Genomic DNA, 7,205 nt, shown 5'->3' with positions numbered 1-7,205 from the left:
TAATCTGATCAAATGGGTTTGCTCTGGAACGTCTCGTGATTGGATTACGCCCCAAAGCACTTTTCTTGGCAGTATTATATAATTTCGGTACATCCGAGAACACCCGTAAAATGAATTACAAAATTGAAAGCGGCCAGCCCTACTGTGTTGTGTTTACCGTAGAGAGGATTCTTCACATTTCACTGAATCTATTGGGGCGGAGGGATGCGTGGACATACCGTACCAAACACGCTCCATTTAGTGATTTCAAGTGTTTTGTAGGATTCTGCCATAAATGTTAAATATTATGATCGGACTACACTAGATGAACAGATGAGAAAACCAACTCACACTAAAATTTTCGGGTAGAAAATTTGAACTTTGAGTGATTTTGGTTCACTTATTATGTCGCGATTTTCTTGTTTAGATAGCGGAGTACGCAGCTCGGGAGAAACGCGTTCAAGAAAAGTTAAGCCTTCTTTCCGTGACCCTCCTCGAGAAAGTTGGACAATTCTGTCAAAGCGCGCGTGTGTGCGCTTGTGATTGTGAAAAATAACAAATCTTAAATTCTTAAATCTTAAAATTCAAAAATTTTAATATTATAAAACCTAAAAATTCTAAACTCAAAGGTTATTAAATTCTAGAAATATTTTGTAGGTATTTTCCTGATTTTTTCCTGCTTGTGAAAAAACTGAATTGAATTGAAATAAATTCTAGAACTCAAAAAATCTTAAATTTAAAGCTCCAAAATTGTAAAACTTTGAAATTCTCAAATGAAACCGTAAAATTTAAAAATTCTTATGTAATGAAACTTTAAAATTGTCCAACTTTAAAATTATAACGTTTTTAAATTAAAAAATTCCAAAAATTGAAATCAAACTCAAAAACTTTTTAAATTTTTAAATTCTAAAATTCAATAATTCTAGTAAACTAACTAGTAAACCCACCCTTCTAAGTTGTCCAGGTGGTTTATGGATGGTCCCAAGTTCAAAAATTCTAAAAATCTAAAATTGAAAACTCAATTTTTTTTAAAATTTATGGTAATAAAATTCAATAATTCTAAGATTTAAACAATAAATACTACAACTCTAAAATTTCAAAAGTTTTATGTTTTAAAAGTCCACAAATCCAAAGTTTAAAGCTCCTAAAATCATATTTTTTGAAAAATCATGTTTTCTAAAATTCTGCAATTATTGCACTTTTAGACTCATAAATTCTAAAATTCCAAAGTTTTTAAATTCTAAAATTTAAAAAGCATAAATTTTAGGTTTTTAAAATTTTAGAGTATAAAAACTTTGGACTCGAAACTATTATTTTTTTTAAATTAAATTCCAAAAATCCAAAATTTAAAACCCCAAATTTTCTTAATTATGAAATTCTTCAATGAATTCCAGATTTCTTATATACTAAAATTTAAACTAAAACTCAAATGTTTTCAAATACTAAAGTTCCAAATATGGGTAATTCTCCGCCAACTCACACAGCAGTTGCCTCGACCCCTCTTCGGTTTGCGTGAAACTTTGTCCTAAAGGGTAACTTTTGTCCCTGATTACGAATCCGAGGTCCGTTTTTTGACATCTCGTGACGGAGGGGCGGTACTACCCCTTCCATTTTTGAACATGTGAAAAAAGAGGTGTTTTTCAATAATTTGCAGTCTGAAACAGTGATGAGATAGAAATTTGGTGTCAAAGGGACTTTTATGTAAAATTAGACTCCCGATTTGATGGTGTACTCAGAATTCCGAAAAAACGTATTTTTCATCGAAAAAAAACTCTAAAAAAGTTTTAAAAATTCTCCCATTTTCCGTTACTCGACTGTAAAATTTTTTGGAACATGTCATTTTATGGAAAATTTAATGTACTTTTCGAATCTACATTGACCCAGAAGGGTCATTTTTTCATTTAGAACAAAATTTTTCATTTTAAAATTTCGTGTTTTTTCTAACTTTGCAGGGTTATTTTTTAGAGTGTAACAATGTAAAATCTCAAAAAATCTAATTCAAAAACTTTTCAATTTTGAAATTCTAAAATTAAATAACGTTGAAATCATTATCAAGAGTTTTTCAATTCAAAAAATCAAAAATTACTATAGGTACTTTTAAATTTTTAAATTCTTAAATTCCATAATTCTAAAATACCAAAACCTTAAAATTCTAAAACTCTAAAACTAAATTTAAAAAGTTTTTAAGTTTTGAAATTCCAAAAATCTAAAATTTAAATTTCCAAAAATCTTAATTTTTGAAGTTTTTGATTTGTTAAATTCTTTAATTCTAAAATTCTGCAACTATAGCATTTTAAACTCATTCATTTTAAAATTCCTAAGTTTTAAATTTAAAAATTTCGAAAAAATAAAATTAAAAACGCTAAACTATTAAATTTTTAAATTTTTGAATTGTAAAATTCTCAAATTCTAAAATTCAACAATCATAAAATATTGAAACTATTTAATTAAAAAATACATTTTTTTTCAATTCAAAAATCCAAAAATCTAAAATTTAAAATTCCAAAACTTCTTATTTTTGAAATTTGCAAATGAAATTATAAATTTCTTATATACTGAAACTTGAACTAAACCTAAAAACTTTCCAAATTCTAAAATTTCAAAAATCTAAAATTTAAATCTCAAAAACTCTTAAATTTTGAAATTCTTGAATGAAAACCTAAAATTCTAAATTTTTATTATACTCAAACTTTAAAACTCCCAAAACTCATAAATTCCAAGAATTAAATTCGAAAGTTCCAGAACTCTTAAAAAAACTGAATCTAACTCAAAACTTTTAAATTTTGAAGTTTTAATATTTAATAATTCTAATTTATTAAAACTTTAAAATTAAAGAACCCTTAAATTACAGAGTTTTTTAATTCAAAAATTCAAAAAATCAAAAATCAAAAGCTCAAGTTCTTTAACATTTTGAAATTCTAAGATTCGATAATTTTGATATATTTAAACTTTGATATACGATAAATCTATAATTCCAATAGCTTTTTAATTCTAAAAAAACAAAAATTTAAAATTAAAAATTCCAAAAATCCTAATTTTTGAAATTCTTGAATTGCAAAATTCTCAATTTCTAAAAACTTGTAGAACTTATAAACTCTAAGATTTCATAGTTTTTAAATTCTGAAATTCCAAAAATCTAGATTTAAAACTCTAAAACTCCTAAATTTTTTAACTATAAAATTCTCAAATTGTAAAACTCAACAATTATAACATTTTTAAACTCTTAAATTATAAAATTCCAAAGTTTTAAAATTCTAAAATCTTTATATCATAAATTTAAAACTCAAAAACCTTTAATTTTTGAAATTCTTGAATTGTAAAATCCTCAAATTGTAAAGCTCGACAATCATAAAATTTATAATTTTTATCTACTAAAACTTAAAAATTCTAAAACTCTAAAATACCAACACTTTATAATTTCTAAAATTACATGAGCATGAGCATGAGCATGAGCATGAGAGATCACCCATGGTTGCCCCTCCGTTGCTGAACAGAACCGTAATATCCTTTCAGCCCTACTGATCATAGGCTTCGACGATCAAATGGTGTTTCCCTTATCAACAGCATGTATGAATGCGCCGAAAAGATAAAACACCATGATTGCTAAAGCTAGATCAATTGCGAATAGGTAACAGTCATTGGCCACCAACGGCGCCCGCCATGTCAGTTTGTAGACCTCGATTTTAAGGGACGGGAATGTTAGTTAGCGCAGGTTGCTACTAGGGCAGCTGATTTACTCTGTGCTTACACCCCACGAGCGCCAGGAACCTGAAAAGTTGTTAGTAGGAAAGGGTGTTTGGTCAGGATTCATCATAGAAGATGATGATGCGACCCAAAATCAAAGTGTTTTTGAAAGGTATAAGGTATTATTCTCAAGGCAAGCAATCGGATGCTGCGGATGAGACATTTCCCGTTTATCTGTTGTTAAATTTTGAATGAAGTTGTTTTATCTTAGACAGCCGGCTGTGGAAAGATAAAACCAAAACGATATGTAATTAAAGGGTAAAATATTAACCTCAGTATGTTAATTTGGAGCGGTTTACATACTTGATTATTAAATTAAACGTATGACGTACGATCGGGATAGTCTGCGACGCTATAGAAATAGCGTGAATAATCACGTTGAGATAATACTTATCACCTTGCCTTACGAGCTGCGATGCTAAGGAAAAGTCTAGTCACGTGTACTAAAAATTCACACTACAAAACGAAACAAAATCTATTGATATCGCGACATCGTGGAAACAAAATTAACAAAATCAATGACCGGTCTTGAATCAAAAACGCGTTGACGCAATTTCTAAAAATGAGCGAATTTTAACTGCAAAATACCCTAAATTTTACAAAAAACCGTCATGAAACGAGCTCACCCGAAATTAACTATTCATTTCAAATGTACCGCTTTCCTGTAAAATCGCCCGCGCATCGTATCAAGAACAATAACAAAAAAAAAATCAAACGCGACGGCCGCGACGCAAATCGGCAGAGAGCACAGAACCGGGTGTCAAATCAGAAGACTCCATTAAATACAACGAGGTAAACAAACGAACCGACAGCGACGAAAATCAAACGCGACGGACACGACGCGAACCGACTGACCCTACGGCGATACATATTTATATTTAAAAAACATTATAAACGCGGATACACACACACTCTCTCTCTCTCTCTCTCTCTCTCTCTCTCTCTCTCCCACGCGCACACACACGCACACGACATGAAACGAACTCACCCGAAGATCTTTTCACAAGTGCTTGTTTCGCCATCATTCACAACATTGTGGCAAGTAAACCCTACCCTCAGACCACATTTTTGACTTAGTCAAAACTCCAACTAAAGATCAACATGCTCTTCTTTTTTAAACATCATTCATTCTCAAAAAACACTTATGTTTTCACTCAGACTATTTGATCCCGATATGTCACACACTTTTTATGTAAAATCACTACCATTTCTTTTCTGTTTCCATTCCATCTCTACAACCGTTTCGAAAAATAGATCTCACTGCTTAACATAATTTAGCACAAATCTGTTTCGCATCGAGATGGCCAATTGAATGATTTTGTAAGCACCCCCAACGCACTACGTGGGCAGAGCATGTCGTACACCCGCTCATCATATTGGAATAATAGCAACAACAAAAACAAAAATGTTTGGGCAATTAAAACTCTTTGAAAATGAAATTAACTGGATGCACTGCACTGCTGATGTGTCGTGGTAGCAACGGTTTCTCGTTCTCTCCCCCTTGTAACCACCATCGCACGACCACAACTGAACGGCACTGAGTATCATCGGTTTTCTTCCACACTGCCGAAAAAATAACCGTAGCAGATTTTCCCTTCATCGTGCGCTCTCAGCGCTCTCTCGCACTCTCTTTTCCATTTCCTTCATCTGGCCTGTGTTTGTTTGTTTTGACGCCACTGGAGTGGACTTGGCATCGCCTGTCAAGCGCACACTCGCACGTCCGCAACCGAACGCACTAATTCGACCGTGCACTACAAAGCACACAGGAAAAGGTAACATGAACCAATACAACCATGTGTTCGCCGTCTTCACACACGGCATTCTTGTGATTGCTCTCTGCTTTTTGCTCTTTTCCATATTTCGGTTTGCTTTTTCGCCCGCTACTTATTCTGATACACCAAACACAACGCGCACTATTATTTTCCTTATTTTATTTTTTATAACTCACAGCACAAGAATTTCTTGCAGATTCTATTTTAAAACTTAGGTCCAAGGACCACCTTAAACCTCGAGCTTCTCTCTGTCAGGCCCTCATGTGCAACACGCACACACGAGCACTGAAGGCAGACACCAAGACAACTGCAATGCTCTGAAAACGCCAAATCATTTCGTCGACGCCATTCCAGGAGCCAAAAATATTTTGACCACAAAACACTTGAAATCCACAATTTGCTCAAAAACTTCATTATTTCCGTATTCACGAACAGATTCCGCGTCGATTGACACCACTTTCGAACCAAAACTCGCTTTTTAGCAGCACAAAATCTAGAAACAAACGACCGCGATTTTAGACTCGACTGCATCCAGCAAGTGTTGCCAGACCTTTCTCTTTATAATTTCTAAAATTACATAAATAAAAAATTTACAACTTCGAAACTCTTTTATTTGACATTCAAAAATTCTGATTTTCTAATACACGAAAACTTTAATGTTTTTTTTAACTATAAAGCTCCAAAGTAATTCTATATTTCAATTATTATAAATTTAAAACTGAAAAACCTTTAAATTTAAAAATTCTCGAATGAAATTCTAAAATTCAATAATTTTTACATACTAAATCTTTGAAAATGTTAAGTTCTAAAATTCCTAAGTTTTTAAAGTTTTAAAACTTCAACACTATTGAATTTTTCAATTCTTAAATTGTAAAATTCTTTAATTCTTAAACTCAACAATTCAAAAAAAAAATCTCATATGCTTAACCTATAAAACTAAAAATTTCTGTAGTTTTAAAACTCAAAAATTCTGAAACACAATAATGATTTAATTTATATCTTGAAAAAATAGGGTATTTGTCCCTATTTTGGGCCTAGTACCTATTTTGGGTCTATCAAACTTAATTCATCGAAATTAAGCATTTCACCAAATCTGGCAAACAAACAATCTTAAATTCTAGATTTTCAAAAACATTCTCACTTCAATCAGCCAAAGTTCTCAACAAAATGTAACATAAATCGCGAAAATTTTATTTTTGTCAAAACTGGAATATTTTTTTAGAATTTTTGTTTTTATTTTAGATTTTTTTTCAATATTTTTTTTTCAATTTCAGACCTTTTGAATTTCTACGCCGAAAAAAATGATTCTTATGATTTTTTTGTATAAACTACTCCATTCCAAGAAAAAAATAAAATAAGCAAAAAAAAAGTGGCTTTTAGTAATTTAAAGATTATGCTTTGAATGTTTCGGCTTAACGATGGATGTTCAAGTTTTATTCTATCGATCGAGCATATGAGCAATTTACAAATTTAAAAATGTTAACGTTTAAAAACAATTAAAAAAAATTTTGAAAATTTTATTTATTTTTTTAATTGTATTTTTTAAACTCGTTTGCCAACTTACGTAACCGGAAACTAAATAATCACAAATCAATAAGAGCTCGCGATCTACGAACCAACCATTTCCTCATGTCTTCATCACGTGCAACGCTGTCGTAAAGTCAGTTGTTTGTACCAGTTCTAAACCAATCGTCAACCAATAAAACGCCA

General features: G+C 31.1%; 1 protein-coding gene across 1 annotated transcript in view; it reads left to right on the top strand.

Moving 5' to 3' along the window:
- Positions 1-7,205, top strand: part of LOC120420200 (TATA element modulatory factor) — a 140,487-nt gene that overhangs the window by 65,927 nt on the left and 67,355 nt on the right. The window lies entirely within an intron of this gene.

The sequence above is a fragment of the Culex pipiens genome, chromosome 1 (assembly GCF_016801865.2).
Source record: "Culex pipiens pallens isolate TS chromosome 1, TS_CPP_V2, whole genome shotgun sequence".
Classification (NCBI taxonomy): domain Eukaryota; kingdom Metazoa; phylum Arthropoda; class Insecta; order Diptera; family Culicidae; genus Culex; species Culex pipiens.
Note: the sequence above shows the minus strand (reverse complement) of the source record. Positions and strands in the feature narration are given on the sequence as shown.